We start from the raw sequence: 18,236 nt of genomic DNA, 5'->3' as shown, positions 1-18,236 counted from the left end.
ATCTGTTACATGTCAATCTTTCACAACATATTTGGCACCGTAAAGCAAATAAAAACACTACCTTAGTGAAAAAGTTATAGCCTAGATGTGAGATGGGCTATACAATGACAATTTATTATTATTTTTTTTAATTTTAATTACCAAAGAGGCAGTTGGTTTTATTTCATAAAAGCACCTAAATTACATGCAGAACTTACTGCTGCAAGATGCTCCAGAAAGCCAATTACAGGCTTGACAAGAACATCTCTTAAATTGCAGAAGAAATCTTTCTACAGGGATAATAGCCCTCACAACTTCAGGATAAAGCAATGTGTACCGGAGAGAACAAACTCCTGGTTGGTCCACAATGTTCTTTCACCCACATTACTTATTAGGCACAGGAGAGCTTCCTATAGCCTTTTTCTTGTCTCTTTTCATAGAAAGAAAAGAAGTAAAAGCTTCAAGAGCACCATCTCAAAGAGAGCTATACCAGAGATTATGAAAAAATTAAAGCAGTCCTTATATGATGAAATGTGAGCTCCTATATGCATCATTTGAGTTGGAGACTTCTTTTCTACTTTACCTCTACTGTACAGGTTTTAGCAATGATGTAACCAAACAAGAGCAGCTTCTAACACTGAAGCCACCCACCTGTTCTTCTTGGAGCTTGTTAGGTTCCACATCCACATGCTGCACTCAAAGCTTGAACCAGCTAGAGAGTTTTAAAACTAGCAAATAAAAATCGTCATGTGTTTTTATAAATTCTTGTGTGGAGAAATTCCCCAATTGGGCCCCACTAAGTGCAGAAGTTAAGGTGGTAATTATATTGAAACACTTAACAGCTTGCTGCAAAGAAAATGAAGAAAAATTAATTCTCAATGGGAAATGGGAAATAAGATCAGAAGTCATAAGCTTTTAATTGTACCAGGGAAGAATCAATTTAGACATTAAGGAAAAAGTTTAAGAATTGAAGCAGACCTGGAAGAGATTGCTTAAGGAGTCTGTTGAGTTTTCAGTGCTGGAAGCCATACAAATGTCTGTCAGGAATGACATGTACAATTGATTTAGCCTTGGACATGGGAAAGTCTGAATGGCCTTCTGAAGTCCCTTCCAATCCCATGACTATGAGTCAGCTGACAACTGATGTTAAATTTGGAATATAATATAGGACTTTTACATGCTGGATATGGGCCAGCAAGACAACTATTATTCTGTAGAGAACACTATAAATCTGAAAAGAAACAACTGTTACAAGGTGGAAAAAAAAAAATCAGCCTATGAAAACCACAACAATATCAATATATAAATCATTAACATTGAAGGGCTTACAAGAAGGAGGGAGACAGAAGGAATTTGGATTAATCTTACTTAAGCGCCAAATCTCAGCCAAAAGTCCGTTTCTGATAATAAGCAAATACAACTTTCATTTAAGACATGTAGACATGAAGGCAAAGAAATTTGTGCCTTTAAAAACATTTCCCATTTCAAACATAAAGAAGCTGCCCTGTTACATTCAAACACCTTATTGTATAAAAAAAGCTCTTTTACATACTTCTTACTGTGCTTGCAAATCAGATAGTTGCAGTACATAATACAGATTACAACAGAATTATTCAGCTGTGTTCCACAAAAGCACACATTGCATGCTCTTGAAGCCATCATCTTAAAAGTGTACGTAAAAGAAGATTCATATGTGAAACAATGGTTTGGAGCCCCTTCACATCTCAGTGGGGCTGGTATGAGCAGAAGATTGGTTGGATTCACTCTGAGATCCAAGTCTGTCCTGACTGCTCTGCTTCCTGCTGGGAGACAAGCCCAAGAAGGGCCAGTTTTCCTTCTTCTGCAATGGAATTTCATTAGGATGGTTCTTGTCAGAAGATCTGGGCCACATCCAGAACTTAACCCCTCCTTACGCAGTATATCTGCTCAATGAACATATCAACTTTTATTCTATAAGCACAGAAAAAAAGTGGTATAAATAATAAAATCAAAATCTTTCCATCATGATCACAAAGCACAAACTTTCCCACTTGCCTTTAAAAGGCCCAGGTGGAACAAGGTTTATCACTGCAGTGACCTGATGAAGATGTTCAGCAGATGCTTGATCCTGTTTGTTACCTTAATTTATCTATCACATTGAGAGTAACGGGCATAAGCTCTCCTCACTGGCAGCAAATGATAGGAGGTAGATACCTCTGTGCCACTTCCAGGCAGAAAGGATATGCGGCAAGGAGAAAACAGAGAAGAAAAGGAAGGACTGAGATTTTTTAAAAAATAAATCAGGAATAAGAAGGAAATTGACAGGAGATTAAACAGACAATTCCGAGGATGCAGAAATCATCGAGGTGGGAAGAGTTCGGTCACACAGGGAGAAAGAAAGAAGAACATGGGATGAAGACTTTCAAAGTCTGATTAATTTTCAGCTGAACTGGCAGTATGGCTGAGAGTCATGATGGCTCCATTGCTGAATTTTATCTTTAATTGAACTAATTTCAGGATACTTCCTTTGATTCCTCTTCTTTCTCCTCATAAGAGATGACAAATAGTCCAAGAACAACTGAGGTTCATACAAGCCTCTTTTGATAGACTTTCACCCACGAAGGTAGGTTGTGGAAGAATCATTCTTCCCTCATCCCCTTCCTTTTTTTTAAAATAACTTTGTTGTTTGCACATTTATTTATTTATTTATTAAATATTCCCTGCTCTTCCCCTTCCCACTCCCCTGAAGTTTCTCACTTAATTTGTCTAATTGCCAGTCTAGGGCAATTCTCCTTTTATAACATCCACCAAACTGCTCTGAATGCCAATACTGAAAATGAGCAGGTCAGGCAGGCACCAATTATCCAAGTGGTTATACAGATGTGAATAAAAATGTGAAACATTTATATTAGGAACAGATAAATGTATTATTCACTTTTATAAGATAAAGCATTTAAGGACATTTTTCAAAAATGGAAAAAATAAAGCTAGTTCTTCAAAAGCAACTGGGACTTCACATTGCATTACCTTTTTTGTATCTCTCTTCTATACATAAAAATTGTCCATGTTTTCTCTATTCTCTCTTCATTTCCTTTTTCCTTCAGGGATTTCTTCTTTAATGATAAAGATAAGCATCCCTCTCTTCTCCTTGAATTACCCCTCCCCACCATCACATTGAGATACTTACACTTAGCAGACTAACCTATTGAAGTCTGAAGATTAAAATTCAATCTCTCTCCATCGAATTTATTCTCACAATCTATTTCTTCCAAGGAGGACAGAAAGTAGAATCCAACCAGTCTTTTTTTTTTTTTTTTTCCTCTCCTCTCTCTGTGGTTTTTTGTTTTGTTTTGTTTCCTTTCTGAGCACATATTTTATTTCAGAAGCAATGTATCTGAGGTAAACACTAGACAAAATAACATTGACTCACTTCAGTTTCACCAAAGGCAGTAAAGAGACTGCCAGTGCCCTTAGCAGCACCTGAAGAGGGAAGGAGGCTAAATGCTCTTCATTTAAGAGCACCAGCCAGGAGACTTGTGCTCATTAAAGAGCTCTGCAGTCTCTGAAAGCCAGTTCAGAACTGGGCACACTTCTAAAGCCTGCACAGAAGCTCTAAACCAGATGGGACTCAGAGGACCATTTCCCAATATAAAAATTGACCAAGTTTACAAAATAAGAACACATTAAAAGTAAGCCTCAGTTCTAGGTGTCTGTGAAAGAAAGGTTCTTAATTAACCTGGAAATAACAAAAGAATTGCGAAACCTGAACTTTGTTTACTACTAATGGGATTATAGAAGTTCAAGGAATTTTGTAAAGTTTGTGGAGAAGGTTTGAGAAAACATCAGTAAAATCCACACCATTTTCCCCCATATGCAGAGTCTGTTTTCCTGTGTCAGGAAAACCCAGAAAGTCATCCTAAGAAACTATCACACACAGCATCAAACTGGAATCAGAGTTCTGCAAACCACAAAAATCCCCTTTCAGATAAAAATCCCCTAGTCTAGAAACCAGCACTAGTAGGGTAAGGGAGAAGGACAGAAAACTGCCTTTCCCAGTGGACCTCTAGATGCAGCACAGACACAATTCTAGGAAAGGGCGGTTTGATCAGTCGCACAAGACAACTTATTTTCTTGTGTAGGCTTTTAAAAGAGAGATGGTCATTTCCAATAAAAGACAGTTGAAAGGATAATCCATATCCAGAACCGGTAAATAGGGAGCAGAAATCACAGCATTGAAAACTGGAAAGGTACACAAACAGAAAGTTCACTGGTCTTGCTGAGGAAATTCCTGGAATATTTGCACCTCATGTGATACATATCCAAGTCTGCTGATCTTGGAATGCTTGGGTTTGAGTTTTAAAAGATGTCCTCAAAATCACATGTGAAATAATTGATCGCTGAAAGAACTTTGTGAGAACAAACACTTATGAAGAGAAACCAAGCACTTAAATATGCACTTTTTTCCTAGGGATAAAAAAAAATAAATAAAGAAAACTGAGTTGTACCTAAGGGAGTCAGAATGAGAATTTTTTTATGATGATGATGATGATGATGACTAATATTATTATTATTTAAGCATCCAGAATAGTTTCTGGGAAATCAAGTTGTGAAGGAGAGAGAGAGAGAAGTTAATTAAGAAAAATAAGCCCATATGAATATACAGACTAGATGTGTGTACCACAACTCCAAATCAATATGACAATATTCTGACAAGTATCAGCATATCCGAATCTCTCACCGACTATCTTTGGGGTCCACAAAATAGGAAGCTAAGACGGCAGTGAAGGTGCAAAGACCTTTTTGCTCAGCACATCGTAGGCTGGCAGTGGAGTTCCTGGCTCGCCACAGTATCAGAGCTTGTATTGCCCAGCATCCGGTGCTCAGGAGAATTTTACATGCTACAGCACAGGAAAAGTTCACTGATGCCTCAAATACTTTTCCCACAAATCCAATGCCTTTGCCACTGTTCCCAACGGCCAAGGACCTCTTCCCTGTCAATATATCTCCACCTTCCTCTCCAGTGTTGCAAAATATTCAGTTAATTATTAAGTGATCTATTCACCTTTGCTTCTGCTTAGGCGATTTTTCACAGTATCTCACCTCGGGCTACTCCAATGAAGCCACAGCTGCGTTAGGTTTTTACATGTCCCCATACCACATCAGCTACATCTCTCCAATGCACCTTTTAGCTTCATATCTGAACTCTCAATGATTTTAGTGAAGACATACAGAAAGCCCATAGAAGAAGCAGAACCCAGTTCTGTTACTGGCCTTGGGCTCTGTGAACTAGTGTTTTCTTCAGTTCTTAAACAGCTGAACAAGAACTGATCTGAGAAGTTCTGCTTTTCCCATGTTTACCATCTGCTTCTTCCCCTGCATTTCCTCATGGCGGTATTCAATCTGTTGAACTCTGTTGAAAAACTCATCTGTTTTCTGAAGGATTATTTTTTTCCCCTCCACAGTGTGCATGATTCAGCTTGAAGGTTATTTTCCTTCATACCTTCTTGATACCTTGCATCACTGTGAGATCATCTACTGACTCTTCCTGTCTTTTCCATCTTTCCACAGCAGTGATGCAATGTTCCAGTGACATCACTGTTGGATGCATATTCTACAGACACTGCTACTTATTTCTGAAACAACACATACCTTACAGTGCACCAGATTATTTAAAATTAAAGGTAAAGTACAGAAGCCAGACAAGCACAGGTAAATAGAACTTTTTTTTTTTTTTTTTTTTTTTTATTGTGATTATTATGTTTTCATAAGGGACAGGAATCTCTAAGGGTAGGAAGCTAAGTTTGCAGCTGGTGCAAATCAGTTTATTTTCATAGGGTCACAAAAGTGAACCAGTGTACACTGGCTGGGGATCTGGTAGCACATCCTTCTGTAAAAGTTTTGGCAGCTCAGTGTAAACCCATTAATCATGAACTACAGTACTATAGTTCTGTGAGATCTGCAATCACAATGACCTGGCATTATTTATTCTATTTCTTATCTGACAGGAAAAAACAGCCTCTAGGAATCTGCCTGGTGAGGTACAGGACAAAGGATGATTTCTGCCTCTGAGGCAACAGCCTCATAGTCAGAATGACTAAGTTATCTGAAACCAGAGATAGAGTAGCTAGCAAGATTTTTCTTCTTTAGATTAAATAGCACAGTCCTGTTTTCACATAGTAGAGACATTTCAAAGCATCCTTTTCATTGCTTTAATAGATAACCCCTAAACAGAGTAATCTAGGCAAATTCCACAGAAGATCTAGTAATTTGAATAGTGGACAGGGAGTCCAAGCTTCCAAATTCTGCTTCTGATCTTGATTCCCTCTCAGTTTGTGATCTTTTCCTGTCCCCATTCTCCTAATGCACCTCCTGGTTAATAAAAGAATGCTATTCATCTTCGAGATGGCTATGAGAGTTGTGTTTTTTTAAAGTACATTTGACAACTTGATATCAAAACCCTGCTGCAAGAAAACAGTAGAGCCTGAGTCTTCAGTTTCTAATCATCTTTATTATTTGCACTGTAAGTGCCATTCATGCCAGCTTTGTATGACTAGGAATGACAGCCAAAGAATTTATACTTAAACTCTTAGCAAGCAGATATTCAGAAATGTAGGATGGCCATAAAAGAGATTATAGAAATTATGCAAGTTGTTATGAGGTACCTGTTGCGGCTTTATGCTTTGTCGTTAAAGTGCAGAACACAACCAAGTCTGGTGCTTTAAAGCGTGTGGCCATATGCAGTTTTGTTTAGAGGATGTTGCAACCCAAGTGATCAGAGCCAGCAATTTTATTTGGTTGGTTCTACAGGATACATCAGAATGATTCACCCAATAAATGACACTGAAATAAGCTTTTCTAGGATCCTAGAAGATGGTATTACACTTCATGTTCAACAAAGCATTGGTACATGTATTTCTAATGCACACAGAGTCACGAACACAAAGCCAAAACTGATTCCCTTCTTGAGGAATGAGGGGGGGGGGGGGGGGGGGGGGGGGAAAGTCAAGACATTTTAAAAAGACTCAGAACTGCCCAATTTTCTATTTTAAAGTTTTGGATATGAAATTACAGCAAGAACAAATACCAGCAGGCAGCAGAACTCCAAATAAGAATTGATTTGTTAGCAAAACAGGCAAGAACAGCTTTTCCCAGCACTATTATCTAAGCCCATGAGATATCTGAAACAATTATTAACTGCTTACTACAAAGAGGTGGCTGCTCCTGTGCTGGAAAAACAGACACTGTTCTGGGTTTATTGGTGCTATGCATGAAAAGATATCTGGGAGAAAACCTTAAGGAAAACAATTTCTACGGGTTTCTGATATCATGATTAGATATCCTTATAACAAAACTTGAACTAAATAAAATTACCCAACTTGAAAGAGTTTCTTGTAAGTCTAAAACTTATTCCAATTTCCTGAGGTTGGCAAACATTTCAGTTACCATTGCCATCCCTAATCACAGCAAGTTTTTCTTTCCACAGTATTGGCTTTTGTCTGCATTTGAAACCCAAGCTTACTGCAAACCCACATCAAGCAGAAACAGGATAAAACAGATCCATACTGAGCCTGCATGCATGAAGCTGCGGAGATTCTTGCTGCTGTAGTCACAATAATTGTTTTTCAGCTGAGAATCTACTGGTCCAGTTCAGCAAGTGACTGCTTTGCTCCTGTGCCACACAAAGCCACAGAAGAATGAATCTGTTATTATTATTAACTTCTGTTATTATTATTTTTTTTAAACATATGTTAGCTGGGGAACAGCAGCACAGAGTCTTCGAAGCTTGTAAAATGAATTAAGCAGACAAATGCACTGTATTTGTTTTCAGTTCAACAGGAGGCTCTTATATTGAATGCATATGAAGGAAGAGACATGCTAAATTGAATGAGCCTGGAGGCTTAAAGTGATATTAATTCCACTTGCATTCAGCCATGTGGATCCAATGATCAAAGGGATTTAGAAGCAAGAAGGGAATAATGGAAATATCAACACTCAGCAATTCCCCACTGCCTCAGGGCAGCCCAGGAAAGTAACAGATGTCAGGGAGCAGCAGGGCTATCTCTTCATACATCGAACAGAGACAGGAACTACAGTCACACTGGATTTCCAGGCACCAACCTCAAATCTTCAAGGGCTTATTATGAAAAAGGGCCAATTGTGCTTCTCCTACCTGTCTCTTTTATAAGCTTAAAAACTTTTTATATAGAGTACCACTAGTGATGGCTGACAGATTTCCTCCTAGGATGATTTTGAAGAGATAAGAGCACCAAAAGACTTTTCTAGTGGGTGAAAATTAGCAGATAAGACTTTGAAGAGGCCAGAGGCAGACCTGTTGAGTAGGCAGGTGTTTAAGGTATTAATTTACCATCATAATAAGTGGTTTAACTGTCGTTTTCAACCCAACTTTCTGTGCTGGATCGATTCTACTAGACACCCTAGTTGTCTAGGGTGATTGATTCTCCTAGACACCCATTCCCATATCACAAGAAGAAAAATAAAATAAAATAATAAAATAAAATAAATAAAATAAAATAAAATAAAATAAAATAAAATAAAATAAAATAAAATAAAATAAAATAAAATAAAATAAAATAAAATAAAATAAAATAAAATAAAATAAAATAAAATAAAATAAAGCTACCATTGACAGCTCTGCACCAATACATCTCCTACCTTAATGGCATTATAAAATATTGACTAAGCTAAAGAACAGTTCTTGGTACATTATAGATTTATAATCTGCAGAGACAGAAAAGAAAATATATAACATTGATCTATGGAATTTCTTCTGAATACCAATATGAGCCATCTTCACCTGCGCTCACTCACTATAACTGCTACATTGCTTCATGCTGAAAAAGCAGACTTGTCACTGTAACACAAACTGGCTTTATTAAACCACAAAGAAATCAAGATTTTCCAGCTCATGAAGGATCAAAATCTCTGCTTTTGATTCTGTGGGGGATACTCAAAAGATTGGCTCTGTAGTGGAAGTACTGCAGCATCAACAAGCAGGGAAAATAGATTAAGCAATACCTGCTTATGACCAGTTCTTTTCAGCTCCCAGCTTCTCACTAGCTGTTAAGTATTGGAAAAATATACTTCTCTGGAATGAGCTTTTAATGAAAAACAAAAAAATTAACATCTTCTGCTCTTGTGAATTTTGGCTGCTCCAGCTGTATTCATTTTCTTTCTTTATTCCTGCAATGACATCACTCAATAATAGGAAAAATGGAAATTCATTGCAAACTTAATTCACCACCCTTTAAAGGATGGAAGATCCAAACTGTACTGAATTAATGCATTTATGGGAACAGGGCTACTGCCTTCAGGAGTTTTATACATACATTATTTAGAGGTTCAGACACATGAACACTGGAAAACACAGTAATTGAAAATACAGTCATTGGCATCCCTTTAACTAGAAGAAGGCTGTAACTTTTAGTCATAAGAGGAAGAAAAAGAACCTCAAATCCTTCAGTAGTTGGAAAGCTGATAAGACTATACAATTTGCAAAAAAAAAAAAAAAAAGAAAAAAAGTCTAGAATTTGTGTATTTAATTCTCATAAATGGTCAATAGTTTCTCCTTTTATAGACTTCATAATATAGTCGTGTTTATCTAAATTTCTTTCAGGATTTTTGAATCCACTTGAGAAGCAGACATTCACAAGAGTGGAGTGGATGGATTACAATAACTTGCATCAGCTGTTTGAAATATAATTCCTTAAATTTAGACTCATAAGGGGAGCCAGTAGTTTTATATTGCACGGATGGGATTTTTAGAGGGGAAGAGGAGGGGAAAGAAAGTCTAATCACATAAAATATATCGAAATTTCCTTTAAGTAGTATTAAAATTAATCAGAGCTGTGCCATGAAAAGCAACAATATATGCCATTCCCCATAAAGAATCAACCCTCATCTATTCCTGGTCCCCATAAGATTTTCAGTAAGTAGAAAATTACTTCCTTCTACGCTCACTTCCCCAAAGAAATATTTAAGTGAATATTTAACTGAAGATGATCTGTGCAGTGAAACGCATTTTAACAGTAAACCTGACCAACCAAAAACTCTTCCTCCTCCAATGTCTCTAAATTCCAAGATATCCAAAACAAACAGTGCATTGCCATACCCACAGATAATGCACTACAGTTGTATCCCAGTGCTTCAGCCATTCTCTTTGCTGAAACCTAGACTGGTTTTGTGCCTTGTTAATAAGTTGAATCTCAGTCTAGTGCAGTATCATACCCCATTCAGAGCTAACAGCTTCCTCTTTTCCTTGGTAATGGTTGGGCTCAGGTTAAATGTAGCTGTGTCTGCTACACCTGGAACTTTACAGAGAAAACAGGCAAGACAGCACAAATACAATACAGATAAACTGCATGGTAAAAAAAAAAAAAAAAAAAAAAAAAAAAAAAAAAAAGAAGCAAGCACCTTGGCCAGAAATAGACTATCCTCTATGCATTACTGCAAATCTGTAAATACTGAAGGTAAGAGATTTAGACAACAGGTATATGACTGAAACTACAGTTGTTTAAACAGGCAGCAAGAGAATGTATTACCAACAGATACACAGGAGACTTGTTGAAGGTATTGCCATTTATTAGAAATAAAAGACTGCCTACAGAGAGTTGAAATGATTAGCCTAGTCTTTGCTGATCAGTCTTCAAACTGTTAGCACAACTGTCTTGAGAACATATGGAATACAGCAAAAATTCTCTTATCTTTTCCAGATAAGAACTGAGTTGGGGTTTTCCAGTCCTGCATGCTGGCTCAGGCAAGAGGAGTTCCCACTTACTTCTTGGTGGAAATCGTTCTATTAATCAACGAAATTCGGAAACCTATTCATAGAATCATAGACATATTTCATATGACCCTTTCTTTCTGTGTATTTTCAAAAGACTATATATATATATATATGTATATTCTGCAAGAAGAGGGAGGCATAGAGACTTACAGCATACACAGAAGAGCATCTGCCACCTTTACGATGATGATTTGTCCACTGGAAAGCCCTGGGAAATACCCTCCCATGTATTTTGATAACTGCAGTCCATAACCTAAACCTAAATTCCTCTCTACTGTGCCAGTCACTAGAGCCATTCATTTTCTATGGGTCTGAGAGAGGCCAATGCCATTTCCAAACAAAACAAATAAGATAAAGTTTATAGCTTTCACCCAGGATGATTTGTGTATTTTGGAATAAACACAAACACATGAAATAAGGTTACTTGAAAAAAGAATGTGTTTACATGAGAAACACTCACAGACGCCAATTTTTCACTCCATGGTGGAAATACTGTGCTGGTACTCTTGAAAATTTTGCTCAATAAACTGTGATTGCTTTTCATCTTTTTCTCTCAAATTTGGATCAATACATTCTAATTAGGTACTATATAGGCTCACCTGTAACAGTGGCAACTCTCCTTAAGAGATTTCAAACACCTCTTAAGAGAAGTCATTGTCCTTGTGCAATACCATACATGTTTTCATTATCAGTAGCTGGCTCCTCAGACAGACCGAGGATAAAGTGATCTTATTCTTCTTTTGGGTTTCAATTTGCATATGAGCTGAGAAGTGAGGCATTTTCAGAGACTGCCAGTTTTCCCATAGCCCTGACAGAAGGAGACAGCAGGCCTTCCTGTGGCTGACACACCTACCAGTAATACAATCCAGCTGCTCATTGTGGCTCTCTTTAGTCAAATTACTATTTTTTATTTTGTTTTTGAAGTCACAGCTACAGTGGACAAAATAACCCAAATTGCCTTCGTTAAAGCTCAAGCTTTCTGTACGTCTCTGTTGCACACAAATGCACACAAGCTTCGCCTGCTTCTACTGACACAAGCCTTACACTTGAGCGTGCTTCAGGGTGACATGCACACTTATGCTCACTCATTCGTAACATTTTTGGCCAAATTGAATTCTCAAAAACCACAGAAGTGGGATTAGAGAACAAAAGCTTGTCCTGTTTGTGTGCTCTAAGGCTGGCTGTATACTCCAGTTTTTCCCTAGTTTACCTGTGCTAGCTTTACAGTACAAATGAACAGAGATTCCAGCCTTCATTTGGCTACGAGTCTTCAACACGATTTATGGGAAGACAGCCAGCTGTAACTCCAGAGTTAAAGCAATATGGTAACAATAGAGAACTACCAAAGTCACACAGGGTCTAAGGAGGCTTTCCCTTGGCACCAGTTATAAAGATGCTTTTTAACAGCTATCTGTCCTCCAAAAATAAGACAACACTAATTATCTTCTAAATAGGTCTTCAGATAGACTATAAACAGGACCACAAAGTGGAAGTTTGAACTGAATTCAAACTGGCAACTGAGAAGTTTTACTGAGTTCAAAGTCGAAGAAGATTATTCCAATCATATTGTCTGAGCTTAGTGGGACACAGACCAAAGGAATCATGCAAGAATTCCTCCTCTTATTTAAGATACTCTGTAGAAGACATCCAGTCACCCTAAGATGTCTCTAAATCCAAATTATTATTATTGCTTATTTACTTTAAAGGTGGTTCAGCATTTTGGCATCTCGCTTCTAAGGGAATTAAGCTCTCCTTCAGCTTCCAGCCTCTGAATCTCATTCCACCACAAGTAACCTCCTATCCAGGTAGGTACAATTAGAACCAGTAAGAGTCACATTTTATCCTTTTGAAAAGTTACATGGACCAAGCTTCTTTAGTCTCTGGTTTCAAGGCATTTTTCCAGAAAATGACTCATTCTTTTATCTATTTCCTGAATCCTTTCCAATTTCAGCCTCTTTCGTGAAGTGTGGCTACTAGTATTGGATAGTAAATGTATAACGGTCTCTAAAAAGTAACACCTCACCTCTCCTTCTCCTTGATGTTTTTTTCCTCCTCTATAGCTCAGTAAGGTTTTAATCAAACTTCTTGTCTACTGCATCACAATGAGAGTCCTTATTTCCTTGTTTATCCAGTACTAGCCCCCAGACCTTTCCAAAGCTAGGCTTTGTCAGATGTAACAGCCTGTCTTCTGACCCATGCTCTTCTCCCATATTTTTGATCTAACAAGTGACTGTTAACAAGATTCTGCCTTGCAATAAAATTCAGATTAGCACATATAATAAGCCGTCTCTACTTATATTATTGACTTTAAAAAAGGAAGAAAACAGAAACAAAACAAACAAACAAAAACAACAAGGAAAGCCAAACCAAGCAACATCAAAACCAACCACAAACTCTGCCCCACTGAGGCTTGCATGGTGTCAACGAGTCCTTACAATTAACCACTCACCCAGAATCAGAATGTGGTATACTGCAGTCAAGGTGCTTCTGACACGAGGGAATTTCAGTCAAACTGAAGGTCATAATGTAGTAACATTTTCATACGTGTCATATAGGAATATGAATCTGAAACTCCGTATGGATAAAAATAAATAATGAATTTGATCCATTCTCTCACTGGCTCTCAGAAACTAACATTGTTTTTTTAGTGATGTATTCACAAGCGAATAAAATTCACCTCCAATATAACTGATGCCAGCGATGGATTTATTTTGAGCATTTAGCCTGTTAATCACATTAGTGAAGGTCCAGCTGATAGAAAAACCATCCCTAGAGATATCACTACTTTCTCTTCCAGCAGTACTAAGAAACAGACAGTGAATGATTTAGAGATTTTCCATACATATCATTTGTACAAATCTTCCATTGCTTCATGCTAATGACACTCAGACAGGTAGCAAATATCACAAACTGGGAAAGAAAATTTCAACAGAAAAAAGAGCAGGGATTTTGCTAAAGCTGTTTTCTACTGAAAAAAACTCAAAATGGAAACTTATTTGGCACCTTTGTTGGAGCTAAATTGGCAGGGTAAGATGGAAAGCAGTTCTGTATCTCATTACTGCCTCTACTATCACTAGCTGGAAACTTGGAAAAAATAGGCCCCTTTCTGTTTAGATACAACTGGTGTTGCTCTACAGAGTGTCTGTCTTTCTCTTTCCCTTTCCTTAGTTTGGATGACATCTGCATAGAAAGGCTCTTTTTAAGGCTTCACCTTCTGCTGTTTATTTTCCATGTGACATCTATTTGTGACATCACAGGCATTTCCTAAATAACAATTACAATGTCAGCAGAAGACTGATCAAAGGCCACCACACAAACACAAATAATCAAATGTCCCCAATTTAATTTCAATTTAGTTTGGCATAGTAAGTGTTTTCATTTATTAGTTAAATGCAGATAAATTTATCTTTCTGAAGGAACTGTGAATTAGTGGGTAGAAATAGCAACAGCTACCCAATCTTCAGCTGAACTGAAACAAGACCTGGATTTCAGGTGGGCAGTAAGTGCTAGGAAGAAGCAAAATGTACAAGAAAATCTCCGCTTTCATATCAGAATTCCTTAAGAACAAAGCATGACAGGAACAGAAATCAAAAGCAAGTATACATGCTGGACTGCAGTAGGAGAGTTGTTTCCAAATAGGGATGTTGATTAAGGAGGTATGACAGCTCCTTTAATAGAATGGGAAAGGTGTTCTTACATCCAGTGTAAGCCTAATCAGGGCAGTACAATATCCTATAGACACATCCAGGCCGGTTCAAAGCTAAAATAGCAACATGACCATGCTAATCCACGGGACTAATTATCACTCTTGAGACTTAAGCTAATTTTTCCAGGTGTTTCTTGGTGTAAGAGGCACTAGTACAGCAAGAAAAGGTGTAGACTTTCCACATTTTTCCTTTCTTTTCTGGTTTAAATACTGCAGTTCCCGTCTAGGAGCAACAAAAATCTGAATTCATCATTCCACTCTTCCAAGCCTGACTCTGGAAAGACAACATGACATAGCAGGCAGAACAACCAGGTAGCAGGAATTCAAACATCTGACACTATTTCTGGATAAAAACATTTCATTTTTCTTTCTCTTTCTTTTATCTTTGCTTTGTGTACTGAAACTCATTGCAAAGAAGCTGTGCAACAACAAAAAAAAACTATATCTTTTGTCTCCAGGTTCTCACAGTAGGGTAGGGCTCTGTCTCACGCTTAAAGATGTCTGGAAAATGGAATACTATATCCAGATTAACACAGTGGGAAAACAAAAGCTTAAGTCAGCCATAGAGCACAAAGAACCATAGTCCCTTTACACGTCCAGTCCTTAGCTCCTCATTTCACAGCTAACACTGGAAATTAGCCCCCCACCATCCTCATCTCTCACTAATAAATTGTCTGATTTCTCTTAAAGTCATAGACACTGAAAAGGCACATTTGTTACAATTGGGCCATATGTGTTCAGACAAAATTATCTCCAGTCAGATTGGGCTCTTTAGACACAGTGAGATCAAACAGCTCACAAAATCCTTTGATGGAAATTTAATTCTTTAAAAATATGCACGAGGTAATTGAAAACACATTTTATGATATTTCAGATTATAAACAGTAGATCTCTGGCTGGGTTGAACAAATAGCATTAAGCCCTTTTCTTCCTTCTGAAAAACCACAGTGCTTGGCAGCATGAGGCACTGATGTGTCTGCTGTACCAGCACTGGGAAACCAGCATTTATAATGAAGAGCTTACTTGGATTCAAAATTGCCCTCCAACAGAAAAAACTATTTGTAAATACCAGTTATTATTCATTCAAAGCCATTTTGTGATAGCATGTTCTTCTAAGATCTAAGCAGAAGGCCTGGGTTTATTACTTTTTTCTTCTCCTTTCCTTTCCTTTCCTTTCCTTTCCTTTCCTTTCCTTTCCTTTCCTTTCCTTTCCTTTCCTTTCCTTTCCTTTCCTTTCCTTTTCCTTTCCTTTCCTTTCCTTTCCTTTCCTTTCCTTTCCTCTCCTTTCCTCTCCTTTCCTCTCCTTTCCTCTCCTTTCCTTTCCTCTCCTTTCCTTTCCTCTCCTTTCCTTTCCTCTCCTTTCCTCTCCTTTCCTCTCCTTTCCTTTCCTCTCCTTTCCTCTCCTTTCCTCTCCTTTCCTCTCCTTTCCACAAATCTTCAGGGAATGCAAAAATAAGTATTAGTCACAACCTCCAGTCTTAGCATCAATCTTATCTGTCCTAGAACACAGAGACATTAAAATCATTAGATAAAGAATCAGAGTACAAAATCTAATTCAGGCTTTGCTCACTTGATATTAGTTGCTTCTTTCCCTTTGGCAGTACTGCAAAACAAGTGATGAAACAAATTCCTGTAGATGCTTAGTAGAAACAACAGCTAGAGAGGGAGGCACACTGCCTTACCCATTATCTACCACTTCCACACACACACCCCAAGATCTTTTCAGTCCCATCACTTGCATTTTGTGTGTGTGCTATATGAACAAGGAAGCTCTGAGCAGCAAACACCAGGGGCTGTCCAAAGTTTTAACACTTCATGCTACCAGGCTACTCAAACTTTGTTTCATTTTGTGTGGCAAGACAGAGCCTTATGTTAGGTGTCAGAGATACCACATGTAAGAGAGCTGGACAGCCAAGGTCTCTTTGTGTTCCTCTAAAAAAAAGAGATGTTGATGGAATAGGAGCGAATGAGGATTTTTCTGGCAAAGTAATTCAATAAAACAGTTCCTTTGTCACAGATAGAGCATTTCAAGGGAAAATGCAGGCCAGTCTGAAAGAAGTCGTTTCCAGTTAAAGGTAGAAGGTGCAAAACCAGCCTTGACTTACCCCAAACGAGTCAGAACCCAGATATTCACAGGCATTCAGAGACTGTGGGAAATCCTGCTTCAGGTTCTGCCTGATGCTCACACCAGCTACAGACCTTGGAGTTCCACGTATTTGGAACTGTGCATTTGGAAGTTTTTTCATAGAATGAACATATGCACGTCTCCCCTTTTTCCTGCCCTTGAAAGGAAAGAGGCAAAGGGGAGTCCAGAACTGTCTGGGGATCCTCCTGTGGCAGAGACACAGAAAAATCTGCATGCTCAGCACACCAAACTTTATTTGAATGCATATTGCTCTTTGTTATCTACTGCATTTTTGATGAACTCTAGAACTAGCCCACTGCCTACACTTCCTCCTCAAACTAGAAATTAAACTACCTTAGCCCTAAAAAGGAAACAGCTATTATCTTAATTTCCACAGAGCTGACATTTCATTTCATCTTCTTCTAGGTGAGTGGCCCTTGAAAAAGAAGGAAGTTTTATGCCTGAGTTGGAAAAACACAGACCAGGGAATAGATGAAAAGCAGACCAAGACTGATGTAGAATTTTATTAAGGTAAGGGCACATTGTTGCTTGCTTCAGCTTCCTCACTGCTTGATCCATAAATGAGAGAGCAAAGACAAATATTTAGTGAAACAATGGTACTCACCCACTCACTCTCTGCTTCTCCTTCTGCCTGCTTACATTGACAAAAGTCTTTCCATTGTGCAGAAGTTAAAAAGAAGCCCTTACTTTATCAAAAACCGTCCCCTACCTCAAAAGATGTAATTCATGTTTAAGCAAAGGCTTCCTGGTTTGTTGGTTTCATTATAACTCATGCAGTGATTGAGAAATTTATGAATTTGAAATGGCAGGGTAGCATTCACAATATAAACTATTGCTTTTGTTTTCCCTTGGTCATTGAAAAAATGTGCTGCTCTTTGTGTAATTGGAGCAAGAATTTAATGTGCAAAGTTTAAAAGGCTCCACTGTTCCATAAACAACTTTTTAAGGTATTCTTCATCATATCTAAAGTTTTCAAAAGTGAAATAATCCAAAAGGACAGTGTGATCTAACAATAAATCAGGCTTTCAAGTGAGAGCACTCGGAAACACTGGAGGAGTTACAATTCATTGCATAAAGAGACATCTGCGCCTAGGCAAATCCTAGCAAACCAGTGGTAAGGCAAAACTGAATAGGCTGCTTATTGTTCTGCAACACTCTCCCTGGGTGAAGTGAAAGTACAGGAAAATGAAGTCTTTCCTTCTCACAACTAAAGATAGAACAATGCAAATCCCAGGGCAGCATTGACTTGTTAAACAGTTTCTGCTGGCTCTATTTTAAAGCTATAAAGACTTTGAAGTGGAGTTGTAAACTCAATTGATTTCAAACAAAAGGCTAATGTAATCCACTTTCAGCACCAGTACCATGCTGGCAGTGAATGCATCCTTCTCAGTAATAGAAATTACATATTAGGGTTTAAAGCAATTCATTTCAGTGTTTTCAAGTCACTTAAGAAGCTGGATAGGAATGATCTTGGCTGAATTCAGCCGTAGGGAAACAAAGCCAACCTCTGGACCTGTTTTACTGGGGAGACAGTAAGGCCTCCAGGAACACTGGCATCAGTATCGGACACACTCATGTGTCCATTTGTCCCAAGCTGCTTTCCAGGTATTGCAGCTTTTTTA

The 18,236-nt window shown here is 38.0% G+C and overlaps 1 protein-coding gene across 6 annotated transcripts in view; it reads right to left on the bottom strand.

The window, feature by feature from the left end:
• The window catches only part of MYLK (myosin light chain kinase), a 204,298-nt gene that overhangs the window by 155,089 nt on the left and 30,973 nt on the right, over window positions 1-18,236 (bottom strand). The window contains exon 1 of one of the 6 annotated variants that reach the window (XM_032189768.1): window positions 17,324-17,370. The exons of the other annotated variants lie outside the window; for them this stretch is intronic. The gene's annotated coding sequence lies outside the window, so the exon portion shown is untranslated. Of the gene's footprint in view, window positions 1-17,323; window positions 17,371-18,236 lie in introns of those variants that run through there. 6 annotated transcript variants of the gene reach the window in all.

Source organism: Aythya fuligula, chromosome 6 (genome assembly GCF_009819795.1).
Source record: "Aythya fuligula isolate bAytFul2 chromosome 6, bAytFul2.pri, whole genome shotgun sequence".
Classification (NCBI taxonomy): domain Eukaryota; kingdom Metazoa; phylum Chordata; class Aves; order Anseriformes; family Anatidae; genus Aythya; species Aythya fuligula.
Note: the sequence above shows the minus strand (reverse complement) of the source record. Positions and strands in the feature narration are given on the sequence as shown.